This window comes from Ovis aries, chromosome 12, assembly GCF_016772045.2.
Source record: "Ovis aries strain OAR_USU_Benz2616 breed Rambouillet chromosome 12, ARS-UI_Ramb_v3.0, whole genome shotgun sequence".
NCBI lineage: Eukaryota > Metazoa > Chordata > Mammalia > Artiodactyla > Bovidae > Ovis > Ovis aries.
In genome coordinates this window covers 66108770-66122776 of record NC_056065.1, presented here as the reverse complement: position 1 = coordinate 66122776, position 14007 = coordinate 66108770, and positions in this window count along the sequence as shown.

Genomic DNA, 14007 nt, shown 5'->3' with positions numbered 1-14007 from the left:
TTTCAGAAGAACTACAGCTGGTCACATCCCTCCAAATATTTTTTTTTCTCCATCAATTCATGAAAAGGGAAAGGTATTGGCTTCAATAATAAGCACTTGGATCTAGGCTTTCTGCCTTTGTTTAAAAAAAAAAAAAAACACTTTCAGTTCAGTTCAGTTGCTCAGTCGTGTCCGACTCTTTGCGACCCCATGAATCGCAGCACGCCAGGCCTCCCTGTCCATCACCAACTCCTGGAGTTCACTCAGACTCACGTCCATCGAGTCAGTGATGCCATCCAGCCATCTTCATCCTCTGTCTTCCCCTCTCCTCCTGCCCCTAATCCCCCCCAGCATCAGAGTCTTTTCCAATGAGTCAACCCTTTGCATGAGGTGGCCAAAGTACTGGAGTTTCAGCTTTAGCATCATTCCTTCCAAAGAAATCCTAGGGCTGATCTCCTGCAGAATGGACTGGTTAGATCTCCTTGCAGTCCAAGGGACTCTCAAGAGTCTTCTCCAACACCACAGTTCAAAAGCATCAATTACACTTTAGCACTATTCAAATCATGTTAATCAAAATATGATAAATAATTCCAGGTTCCTTTGAAGAAATAAGGGAATATATGATAAAAATCAATCTTCTTTCTTTCCTTTTAATTTTTACCCTACAATCAGTTTAAAATTAAATGTTTTTCTTTTTAATTAAAAAGAATGTTATGGGGATACTGTGGTGAGAGACTAGAAAATGAACCAGTTTAACTTGATACAGATACAAATAAATACCTATGAAAATATTTATAGAGATGTGTATATATGCAGGCAGGCTTTCCAGGTAGCACTAGTGATAAAGGACCCACCTGTCAATGCAGGAGACATAAGGGATGTGGATTTGATCCCTGGGTTGGGAAGATCCCCTGGAGGAGGGCATGGCAACCCACTCCAGCATTCTTGCCTGGAGAATCCCATGGACAGAGGAATCTGGCAGGTCCACGGGGTTACTAAGAGTCAGATACTACTGAAGCAATTCTGCACACATTTTTTATAGGCAGGCTAATATACACATATGTATTTCCTTGCTCAGTCAGCTGAGAGGGCCTACAGGCAATGATACTCCAATAGCAATGGGCAAACTTAGTGCCCAAATCTTGGTTCCTTTCTCTTTTTTTGGCCACAGAGCATGCATGTGGGATCTTAGTTCCCCAATCAGGGACTGAACCCGCTTCCCCTGCTTTGGAAGCAGGGAGTTTTTTAACCACTGCACCACCAAGGAAGTCCCCCAAATCTTGGTTTATAATGGAAATTTCCAATAAAAGGAACCAGGGCTCCTCAGAGAAATGACTGATTATAAGGCTGGAACAGAAAATATACAAGATGAGCTTAGAGTATCTTGTTGGGTCATACATGAAGGAAATGCAAAACAAAACAAAAAAGGTACACACACACAATAATAGTTTATGTCAAAGGGACACAGAAGCCAACTGAAAGAACTCCTAGTGTCTAAACTGAAACAATTTGAACAGCAAAACATAATACCAAATTACAACCCAAAGTATAAAATTATTCTTGAGTCCATTAGGATACAAATAAATAACTGGATAAAAAAACAAACAAGGGGTTCTTCTACTATGCAGAAGAATTCCACATAATATATGTAGAAACACCACCCTCAAGGAGACGGAAGATAAATACTCACCCCTTAAACAAAGTAACTTGCTCCTCAAAAATACAGTAAAGAAAGGGGGAAAATACAGAGTAGAAACCTGGCCAACATTAAGTCCACCAGGTGGCCCAAGTTAATTAACATCAACAATGATAAGTCATGTTGGTAGCATGTATTCTTAATGAGATGAGATTAGCATTTGTCGTCTTTGTTCCAAGAATCCCCCAAGAATTCTTGTCATAGACTAGAGAAGTCTAATGTGCAATTTGGTATCTGGATGAGATCCTGAAGTAAACAAGAAGCATTCAGTAAAAATCTAGCAAATATGAATGAAGTATGGTAGAGTTTAATTAATATTTAGTTAATGCTGGTCACTGCAGATGGTGACCGCAGCCACAAAATTAAAAGATGCTTACTCCTAGGGAAAAAAAGCTATAGCAAACATAGAGAGCACATTAAAAAGCAGAGACATCACTTGGCTGACTGAGGTCCATATAGTCAAAGCTGTGGTTTTTCCAGTAGTCATGTACAGATGTGAGAGTTGGACCATAAAGAAGGCTGAGTGCCAAAGAATTGATGCTTTTGAATTGTGGTGCTTAAGACTCTTGAGAGTCCCTTGGAGTACAAGGAGATCAAATCAGCCAATCCTAAAGATAAATCAACCCTGAATATTCATTGGAGGGACTGATGTTGAAGCTTAAACTCCAATACTTTGGCCACCTGATGTGAAGAGCCAACTCATTGGAAAAGATCTTGATGCTGGGAAATACCCAGGGCAGGAGGAGAAGGGAACGACAGAGGATGACATGATTGGATGGCATCACCAACTGAATGGGCATGAGTTTGAGCAAGCCCTCGGAGATAGTGAAGGGCAGGGAAATATGGTGTGCTGCAGTCCATGGGGTCGCAAAGATTCGGACACAGCTTGGCAACTGAACAACGAACAACAACAGCAATGTTAGTTCATTAGCTGCAACAAATGGACCGTATCAATGAAGGATATTAACAATGTGGGAAACTGGATATGGGGTATACGGAAACTTTCTGTTCTATCTTTACAAATTTTCTACAAATCTAAAACTGTTGTAAAATTAAAAAATGTTATTTATAAAATAAATAGCAAAAGGAACCCTGAAGTCATTTTTCACGAGGCAGGAATATGAGAGTAAAAAAATACCAATGATTTGTATTAGTCATTTGTCATCCACACAATGAAGTAAATTAAATAATTCATGGTAATTCATGAGTGCATTTTATCAGCAGAATAATGTCTTAAGCTTAAAATACAGAACATCTGAAAGAAATTCTATTGGGCCTATTGAAATCAGACTAAATGCATTCTATAGCATAAATAAGCATTAAGAAAATGTACCCTAAAGCAAAAATACTGATTGCCATATGGCAGATCACTGCTGCTCAAGCTAGTGTTAGTTACTGAAACATCGAGGGTAGAAGAAATTCATGATTATTTTCTCAAAAACAAAACCTATCTATAATAAACTGCAACTACTATTCCAATCAGAACAGCTTGCTAATGAAACCAAAGTCATTAGCATGTAAATTACTTAGACGGACTGTTAATACAGTTGGTGACAAACTATAGCCTCATACCAGCTTTTTGCCTCACAGTCATTAGTCGGTGTAAGACAACAGTATGCCTAGATTAGCATAAGCCCAAACCCTTAAAAATGCTTAAGCAAAATGTCATATTGATGATAGATCACATGCTTTACTTTCTTAAGGAACTGGACCTGCATCAACCTGGGAAAGAACTTGAGCAGAACCAAAGCAAATTCTACTGTAAATGACTCTAGTGGGAGAACTTTGCTGAATTTGATGGGCAAATTTCAGCAAAATCCTTCCACTCACACTGCAGCTAATCCCAAATCTCTTGATAGAGGATTTTCTGTACCACATTTCAAACATCTCCACAAATTTCTTTTGCTGTGGCTTATAGACTGGCCAAGGAACTGAACATCAAGATTGCAGAGAAAAGGGTTTCCTCCTACTGGACTTGTAGTTCATGGTGTAGGGTTGAATTTTCTAAATACAAATGTACAATGAATTATTAGAAGCATGAAAGCTCATTCAATCATCCCCAAAGAGCAATCTTTAATGCTTAATATTTAGCTATATGATGAAATTTTGTATAAAATTAGAACCATATTTAACAGATGTTGGAAAAAAAATTGGGGTTATGCCAACTAACTCAAACCACCAATATTACTACTATCAAATTATATAAAGGACAAAATAATAATAACTGAACACCAAAATTGACAAAATGAGGTATAGACATATTCAGCAAATGCATTTGTATTATATCTTTCAACTATATTCATCCTTTAAAAGGGTTACAGTTTCACTCTCTCTGACTCTAGTTAACAAGTGGCTCCGTTAATTCAACCAGCAATTGATCCACAGTATGTTAATATCCCAAAGCTTTCTCTTCATAAAATCAGTCTAGCCAAATATCTTTACCAATACTAAGTAAAACTTGGAACTCTTCTAAGGAAAATTCAGCAGGTTTTTTTTTTTTTTTTTTTTTTTTGTCTTCTACCAACAAAAAGCTATGACGATTAGCTCACTGATTTAAGGTTACATTAAAATTTTCAGAATAGCCAGAGACTACTTTCAAAAGTGCTATTGGAAGAATTTAGAGAAATTATACACAAAATGACTACATTCTAAAAGAGAAGGAAGTGTGGGGAGTCTTTGTCCTACCCTCAGTCTTTACACATGGATATATCTAATCAGCACTTATTTATTCATAGGTCATGCAGTGCACAGTCATTGAGAATCTTTTATATGCTAGACACTGGGGAAATACCACAAAGAGATAGCAACCCTGCGGCCACATTATAATCAGCCAATATCTAGAGTTATAATGATAAGATAAGTAAACAACTCTTATTAGAGACATTAACGTTTTGATAGTTCAGTTCAGTCCATCAGTCATCTCCAACTCTTAGCAACACCATGGACTGTATCACCCCAGGCTTCCAGGTCCATCACCAACTTTGGGGCTGACTCAAACTCATGTCCATCGAGTCGATGATGCCATCCAATCATCTCATCCTCTGTCGTCCCCTGCTCCTCCCACCTTCAATCTTTCCCAGCATCAGGGTCTTTTCCAATGAGTCAGTTCTTCGCATTACATGGCCAAAGTACTGGAGTTTCAGCTTCAACATCAGTCCTTCCAATGAATATTCAGGACTGATTTCCTTTAGGATTGACCGGTTTGATCTCCTTGCAGTCCAAGGGACTCTCAAGAGTCTTCTCCAACACCACAGTTCAAAAGCATCAATTCTTCTGTGCTCAGCTTTCTTTATAGTCCAACTCTCACATCCATACATTACTACTGGAAAAACCATAGCTTTGACTAAACAGACTTTTGTTGGCAGAGTAATGTCTCTGCTTTTTAATGTGCTGTCTAGGTTGGTCATAGCTTTTCTTTCAAGGAGTAACTGTCTTTTAATTTCATGGCTGCAGTCACCATCTGCAGTGATTTTGGAGCCCCCTAAAATAAAGTCTCACTGTTTCCATTGTTTTCCCATCTATTTCCCCATGATGAAGTGATGGGACCAGATGCCATGATCTTAGTTTTTCTGAATGTTGAATTTTAAGTCTACTTTTTCACTCTCCTCTTTCACTTTCATCAAGAGGCTCTTTAGTTCTGCTTCACTTTCTGCCATAAGGGTGGTGTCATCTGCATATCTGAGGTTATTGATATTTCTCCCAGAAATCTTGATTCCAGCTTGGGCTTCTTCCAGCCCAGCATTTCTCATGATGTAGTCTGCATGTAAGTTCAATAAGCAGGGTGACAATATACAGCCTTGATGTACTCCTTTCCTAATTTGGAACCAGTCTGTTGTTTCATGTCTGGTTCTAACTGCTGCTTCTTGACCTGCATATAGGTTTCTCAAGAGGCAGGTCAGGTGGTCTGGTATTCCCTTCTCTCTCAGAATTTTCCACAGTTTATTGTGATTCAGACAGTCAAAGGCTTTGATGTAGTCAATAAAGCAGATGTTTTTCTGGAACTCCCTTGCTTTTTCCATGATCCAGCAGATGTCGGCAATTTGATCTGTGGTTCCTCTGGCTTTTCTAAGTCCAGCTTGAACATCTGGAAGTTCATGATTCACGTACTGCTGAAGCCTGGCTTGAAGAATTTTGAGCATTACTTTACTAGCATATGAGATGAGTGCAATTGTGCGGTAGTTTGAGCATTCTTTGGCATTGCCTTTCTTTGGGATTGGAATGAAAACTGACCTTTTCCAGTCCTGGGACCACTGCTGAGTTTTCCAAATTTGCTGGCATATTGAGTGCAGCACATTCACAGCATCATCTTTTAGGATTTGAAATAGCTCAACTGGAATTCCATCACCTCCACTAGCTTTGTTCGTAGTGATGCTTCCTAAGGTCCACTTGACTTCACATTCCAGGATGTCTGGCTCTAGGTGAGTGTGAGTGATCACACCATTGTGGTTATCTGGGTCATGAAGATCTTTTTTGTATAATTCTTTTGTGTATTCTTGCCACCTCTTCTTAATATCTTCTGCTTCTGTTAGGTCCATACCATTTCTGTCCTTTATTGTGCCCATCTTTGCATGAAATATTCCTTTGGTATCTCTAATTTTCTTGAAGTGATCTCCAGTCTTTCCCATTCTATTTTTTTCCTCTATTTCTTTGCACTGATCACTGAGGAAGGCTTTCTTATCTCTCCTTGCTACTGTTTGGAACTCTGCATTCAAATGGGTGTATCTTTCCTTTCCTCCTTTGCCCTTAGTTTCTCTTCTTTTCTCAGCTATTTGTAAGGTCTCCTCAGACAACCATTTTGCCTTTATGCATTTCTTTTTCTTGGGGATGGTCTTGATCCCTGCCTCCTGTACAATGTCATGAACCTCCATCCATAGTTCTTCAGGCACTCTATCCATCAGATGTAATCCCTTGAATCTATTTGTCACTTCTGTTGTATAATTGTAAGTGAATCGATTTGTCATACCTGAATGGTCTAGTGGTTTTCCCTACTTTAATCAATATAAGTCTGAATTTTGCAACAAAAAGTTCATGATCTGAGGCACAGTCAGCTCCCAGTGTTGGTTTTCCTGACTGTATAGAGTTTCTCATTTTTGGCTGCAAAGAATATGATTTCAGTTTTGACCATCTGGTGATGTCCATGTGTGGAGTTGTCTGATGTGTTGTTGGAAGAAGGTGTTTGCTATGACCAGTGTGTTCTCTTGGCAAAACTCTGTTAGCCTTTGCCCTGCTTCATTTGTACTCCAAGGCCAAGTTTGCCTATTATTCCAGGTATGTCTTGACTTCCTACTTTTGTATTTCAATCCCCTATAATGAAAAGGGCATCTTTTTTGGGTGTTAATTCTAGAAGGTCTTGTGAGAATACCTTCACATAATGTGTATAGAACTGTAGAATTGTCTTTGATAATTAACATTTGCCTTATCTTTGCTTCTTCCCACTCCTGATATTACCGGAGCTTCCCTGGTAGCTCAGATGGTAAAGAGACTGCCCGTCAGTGTAGGAGCCTTGGGTTTGATCCCTGGATTGGTAAGATCCACTAGAGAAGGTAATGGCAACCCACTCCAATATTCTTGCCTTGAGAATTCTATGGACAGAGGAGCCTGGCAGGCTACAGCATGGAGTCGAATAGAGTCAGATATGACTGAGCAACTAACACTTTATCTTTGTTTCTGACATGTTACTGGTCTTATTCACCCAAGATTTCTGTTAAATAGCTATTTCCCCCCCTAATTAAACTTCCTTTCTTATTTTTTAATTGGAGGAAAATTGCTTTACAACATTGTGTGGGTTTCTGCTGTATAGCCTCCCTTGCCCCAACCCTGTTCCACCCCTCTAAGTCATCACAGACATAGAGAACGGACTTGCAGGCACAGTGGGGGAAGGAGAGAGTGGGACGACCAGAGAGAAGAGCATTGACATATATACAAAATCATGTGTAAAATAGATAGCTGGTGAGAAGTTGCTATCTAACACAGGGAGCCCAGCCTGACACTCTGTGATAAATAGCTATTTTAAACTAAATGGTTAAGGAACACTAGAGGTATTAGGAAAGTGTGAAAACTAATATCGCCCTCTACTGGCAGATCCCTCAAGTAAAAAGCATTGTGTCTGTTTTGCCATTTACCTTATTCCTCGTCTTTGGGGATACATTTTTGAGGTTAAGAGATTACAGTTTGCTTCTTATAAGTAAGGCTTGCAATTCCTTTGGAAACAAAGTCCAAAATGTCTAGGCAATGATGGCAAGCATAGTCAGCACCAACTAAAATAAATACTTTTTAAAAATACAGTTCTATCCACATCATGTGAAAGTATTGTCTCCTAGCACAGCAGTTCAGGGATATCTTAATTTCATCTCACGGAACCTGAATTTAATCATCCAAGACTCTCTAGGCTCCTGTGAACTAGATAGCTCTGACATTTGAGTAGGCTTTTCAGTCCATGTGATAAACAATGATGCTTCTCTTTTTATCACTGAGATGTATGAATTCACTTCAGTTAAAACTTCAGTTGCAGCACAAGATGTGGGGACATGAATGTCTCAAGATATTTGTAGGAACTCTCAGTCTTAGATGATCCTGTGTTAATAGATTGAGAGGCATTATAACATAAGAGCTCCTTGTTTGTTGAAAAGATTTGAATCACACTTGAAAGTTGATTCCAACATTCTTCAATGAATTTCCCTTTTTTTCATATGGATATAAGAAGCTTTGGTTGTAAGTGCTCTCTTATTTCCTCTCTGTATTTCTAGGACTTAGCAGTGTCCTATAATTAATACATATTTAAGGAAGTCTTCTTGAATAGATTAAGCCTTATTTCTCGATAAAATGCTCCTGGTAGAATGGGGTATGGTGCGTAGGAAGAACACATGCTTTGGAGTTGAACAGGCTTGGATTTAAACCCTAGCTTTGATAGCCAGCTGTGTGGTAGGAAATTCACCTAACCTTGGTGAGCGATAGGTTTCTCATCTGTAAATGAGAAATATAATGTCAATACTCTCTTCTTATGCTGCTGTAGAGATTAGATAAGATAAACTATGCAAAGTATCTGGCACGTAACAAGCATTCAAAAATTAGTTCCCTTTCTTTTTAGTTAAATTGCCAACTTGATTCTTTCTAATCAGTATTACAGCACAAATTTAGCTCAGATACATTTTGACAAAAGAAGAAAGAAAACGTGTTGTAGTTACATTATTTATTTAATTTACAAACCTTTCTTTCCCCCACCAGGAATAAGATGTATATATAAGCTCCCATATTTTGCTTGCTTGAGGGTTTCTACCAACTTCAAAAGAGATTAAATACACTGGGAAAGGCACTAAGGAAATTTATTTTACTTACCGTCATTTTCCAATTAACTAAAAGTGGAGAAAATTATAACACCTTCCATTACATTAATGATTTGCAGATTTCAAAACACTTTGTATTCTCTCACTTCAGTTTCATATTAGCCGCCATTTTAAAGCTAAGGAAACTGAGAGCAGGGGAAATAAGGGGTGGGGGAGCTGCCAAATATGGGGAGTAGAATCAGAAACCACGTGTCTTGTCCAGGGATCATTCCTAACCCACCTGAGATGCTTTGCTTCATGCGTTCTCCCAAGGAGCCACCATTATCTGCTCGCTAGCGCTCCCTGCCGCCGGGTTTGGGCACTGCACCCCAAAGCCGGTGTTCCCTGCTGCCGATGGCATCGTGGGGCTTCCCACTATGGCTCAGTGGTAAAGAATCTCCCTGCCAATGTAGGAGCCACAGGAGCCTCGGGTTTGATCCTTGGGTCGGGAAGATCCCCTAGAGGAGGCAATGGCAACCCACTCCAGTGTTCTTGCCTGGAAAAATCCCATGGACAGTGGAGCCTGACAGGCTACAGTCCATGAAGTCGCTAAGAGGCACATGCGACTGAGTACGCAGGCACAGTTAAAAAGGACGCCCAAGTCATAAATCCCGGAGCTCTTTTTTTTGGGGGGGGAGAGGGGGCAGAGAAAGTTTTATTGCAAAGCCATACAAGGAGATGGGAGGTTTATGCCCTAAAAAGCCCTGAACTCCCTGAAAGGTTTTGGCAAAGTACTTTTATTTATTTATTTATTTATTTTTTATTTTTTTGTTTTTATTTTTTATTTATTTTTAAAAATCTTTAATTCTTACATGCGTTCCCAAACATGAACCCCCCTCCCACCTCCCCTCCCCATAACATCTCTCTGGGTCATCCCCATGCACCAGCCCCAAGCATGCTGTATCCTGCGTCAGACATAGACTGGCGATTCAATTCTTACATGATAGTATACATGTTAGAATGCCATTCTCCCAAATCATCCCACCCTCTCCCTCTCCCTCTGAGTCCAAAAGTCCGTTATACACATCTGTGTCTCCTTTGCTGTCCTGCATATAGGGTCGTCATTGCCATCTTCCTAAATTCCATATATATGTGTTAGTATACTGTATTGGTGTTTTCCTTTCTGGCTTACTTCACTCTGTATAATTGGCTCCAGTTTCATCCATCTCATCAGAACTGATTCAAATGAATTCTTTTTTACGGCTGAGTAATACTCCATTGTGTATATGTACCATAGCTTTCTTATCCATTCATCTGCTGATGGACATCTACGTTGTTTCCATGTCCTGGCTATTATAAACAGTGCTGCGATGAACATTGGGGTACATGTGTCTCTTTGGAGCTCTTTTTTTTTCTTTTTTTTGAGTCCTCGGTAACTCACAATCAGGCTTGTGATGAGTTGTTTAGAATTAACCACTCGTTCATCATTTTACAAAAGCTAAATACCCTTGCTGGCGTTTTTTTTTTTTTTTAATTCTAGGGAGGTTCTCAGCTTATTTTCAACATTAAAGATGCTAAAGCAAATGTGAATCGAATGGAAAAGTTGAAGCTCTTGTCCGTAGGGCTAGAGACTCAGAGTCTCCATTTGAAATAGCTGTGCCTTCAGTTTTCTCCTGCGACGCATTTATTGACATTCTTGCTGTGTTGCCAGTGCTAGTTGGTAGCCAGCTGTTCTCATATTTTAATTAAAGCTTCCACACTATCAAGAAATATTCTGTGTAAAAGATGTGTAACACCTTCCTGCCACTGTTCCTGTATCAGATCTATCACCGTGCTTAGGCTTTAACAATATAATCTATCCTTACCCTTGCAGTCCTACAGCCCAGATAAAGTTTATTCAGCCAGGATCCCTGTACCTTTAAGGGAACTTGATCTCCCAACTCAAATTTAGATTTATACATTTTGATGAACAGAAGGCTCATGTTTTTAATAGATTTTCAGGTGGATCTATTATTCAGAACAGGGATAAAGAAAAAATGGCTGTAGATAGGTACCCCATTGTATTCATTTTCAGTGCAAATAAAATAATACTTATTTCTCATCTTAAAACTTCAGTCAACAATAGGAGACTTCGGGAGGTAGGTTAAAGACTAAGTAATATAGGAATGAAACATGGGAAAGGAAATTTAAGTTCAAATAGTATATCTGTTAACAGGCAATAGGTGATGAATCACTTGTAAAGAGTAGGTTATAAACTAGAAACTTTTCTACCATAGTTTTACCTTTTTTAGTCAACATATTAACAATAAGTATTTGTAAAAACTTCTGGAAGATGATTTCTTGGAGGCAAAGGTCATATTTCAAGTTTATAAGCTCATGATGCATCTGATAAGAAAGCACATAATCAATTTTAATAAATAATAATTTATAAATTGACAGATTACAATTTGCTGATAGTCACTGTTTTTCTTTGCTCACCTTCCCATTAATCAAGTGAAACAGCTGGTTCAAAGCCATCGTCCATCTTGCTTCTTTTTCATCATGTATCAAAGTTCACAGAAATTCTGATTTTGCCTCTTTATACCCAACACCAAAATATACTATGGTATTGGCCAGACCCATCACTTTTTTGTATTCCCGCAAAATCACAATTTGTATTCCCCCAAATTGCGTTTAAGCTCAGAATTCAGTAAGAAGTCTCAAGTTCCTACCGATACATAAGGGATCCCACCCACACTGCCATCCTTTCCCTCTCTCTCTTTGTCATTCTTCCCTGGCCCTGCTTCTGCTGTGCACTTCACCCTCTTCCCCCACAAAACAGAAGGGAAAAAAGACATTAAGAGTAGACTTTCTCTGGTGTCAGAGGAGTCAGCTCAGGACTGACTTACATAATAACTGAAGAAATAGCCTTGCGTATGTGACAGTTTCTACTGCCTCGCCATTTCTACCTTCCTTCAATCACTTCTGTAGCCTTTCTCTTAAGAATCTCTCAGTGGTTGAATGCTTTTTAAAAGCCCTAAGGAAATACCACTCTGTCACAAAACCATGCCTAATCCGCCTTCAATTTGGCCAATTTGATTCTCACCACCTTCAATTTGGCCAAAAGTAGACACTTTGAGAAGAGAAACAATAACACTAAAGAAAGGGAACTGAGACAATATATTGCTTTTCCCCCCTCTTTCTCTCTGAAAGAAGAAAGGGACTTAGATACAAGAAATGAAATGGACAAGTAAGGAAACAGATGTAAGAAATGGACAAGTACAAGAAGCAAAATGCACACACACACACAGCATAATGGGCAAAATTTTGGTTGAAAAGAATAACTGAATGGTAAAATGAAGTCCATGTTAGTAATGAAGTGACAATTCTACCACGCAGTTTTAGGGGAAAGTTACTTGGCTTACTTCTAGCAAAATCTCAATTTCTTATCCCCGTAGAATTGTTAGCACAGTAATGGAACACGACCAGGCAGTAAAAAGTTACTATTTTGAAGAAAAAAAAAAAGTTGATTCTACATTAAATTTGTAAATTTTGTTTCTGCAGTGCCTGAGGTACTGTTTCCAGAGGTTTATAGCCTAGTATTATGTGCACATACAGAATATCAAAATAAAACTTTAAGTGGAGAACTTAATAAGGTTGATTTTTTTTTTAAAGAACACCATTTTTCCTGTGAGATGCAAGCTAGTCCTCACACTCCAAGATTTATTCCAACAGCAGTAAAAATGTTCATATTTACTATCTGGTTCAGGACAAGTTAATAATTAGTCCTCAGTTTGATCGTATTTCTGTATTATGTCAATCTAATAAAATTATGTCAATATTCAAACAAAATGCATCAGCTATTTTAAGACTTCCTGAAATTCTACCTCCTCCACAAAGACTTGCCTCAGTAGCAATTTCGTGCTCTCTTATCCTATCCTTGTCTTAATAAAACGTTCATAACTCTGATCCCATGGGCGGCACTTTTAAAGAAATGATGGATGTCATTTTCTGGGATATTTACTAGATGTCCCAGAAAACCAAAGATAGGCAAAACCCTGATTTTCAAAGGAATGGGGATCAGGAGAAACAAAGCACATGCTCTTTGAAATTAAGGCTATATTTTATATGCATTTTTACTGGCAGCACTTAGTAAGCATCTGTAACATACATGAATGAATGACAGAAACTCAGATTCCGAAACTCAGATAAACTGGCAAATATAACATCTATCTTCTCTTGAAGGGAGAAATATGTAGATGAATTGTGACCCTTCAGAAAGAGCCCAGACTCATTAAAAACAAATCACGCCAGGCTAAATCCAAGAGGATTTTATTCTTTGCCATGTCCTGATCAATTTGGATCAAAACATAATGAGCACACTAATTAAATCTGTGAACATTACAAAACTGGTGAGGAAAGTTAATAGACTCAATAACAGAATGGAGATTCTACTTTATCTGAAAGATCTAAAAAATGGCTATCTGGCATTTTAACAAAGATAAATGCAAATGACTTTTTAAACCTTGTAACTATGTGTATGATGAGTTTTTAATTTTACCTACTAGTTTTTTTACTATTGGCTGTGCTGGGTCTTCATTGCTGCATGTAGGCTTTCTCTAGCTGCAGCGAGCAGAGGCTACTCTCTAGCTGAGTCTCATTGCAGCGGCTTTTCTTGTTGCAGAACATGGGCTCTAGAGTGCCTGGGCTTCATCTGCTTAGCTTCAAGGCGCTAGAGTGTGTACAGCCTTCATTAGTTGTGGCGCAAGGGCCTAGTTGCCCCTGCAGCCCTGGCATGTGGAATCTTCCTGGACCAGGGATGGAACCCGTGTTCCCTATGTTAGCAGGCAGATTCTTAACCACTGGACCATCAGGGAAGCCCTACATGACTTTTTAGATTCACGAAAACAATTTTAAAATGGAATGTAAGATGAGAGAATCTGGATTCAGTGGGATGAAAAATGTGGCATGGGAGTTATGGCACGAAAAAATTATACAAACTTCTCAAATGACCACAGATCAGGATGAGCCAATGATATCAAATGACTACTAAAAAGTTAATGTAAAGTTTAGTATTAACAGGACTCTTAC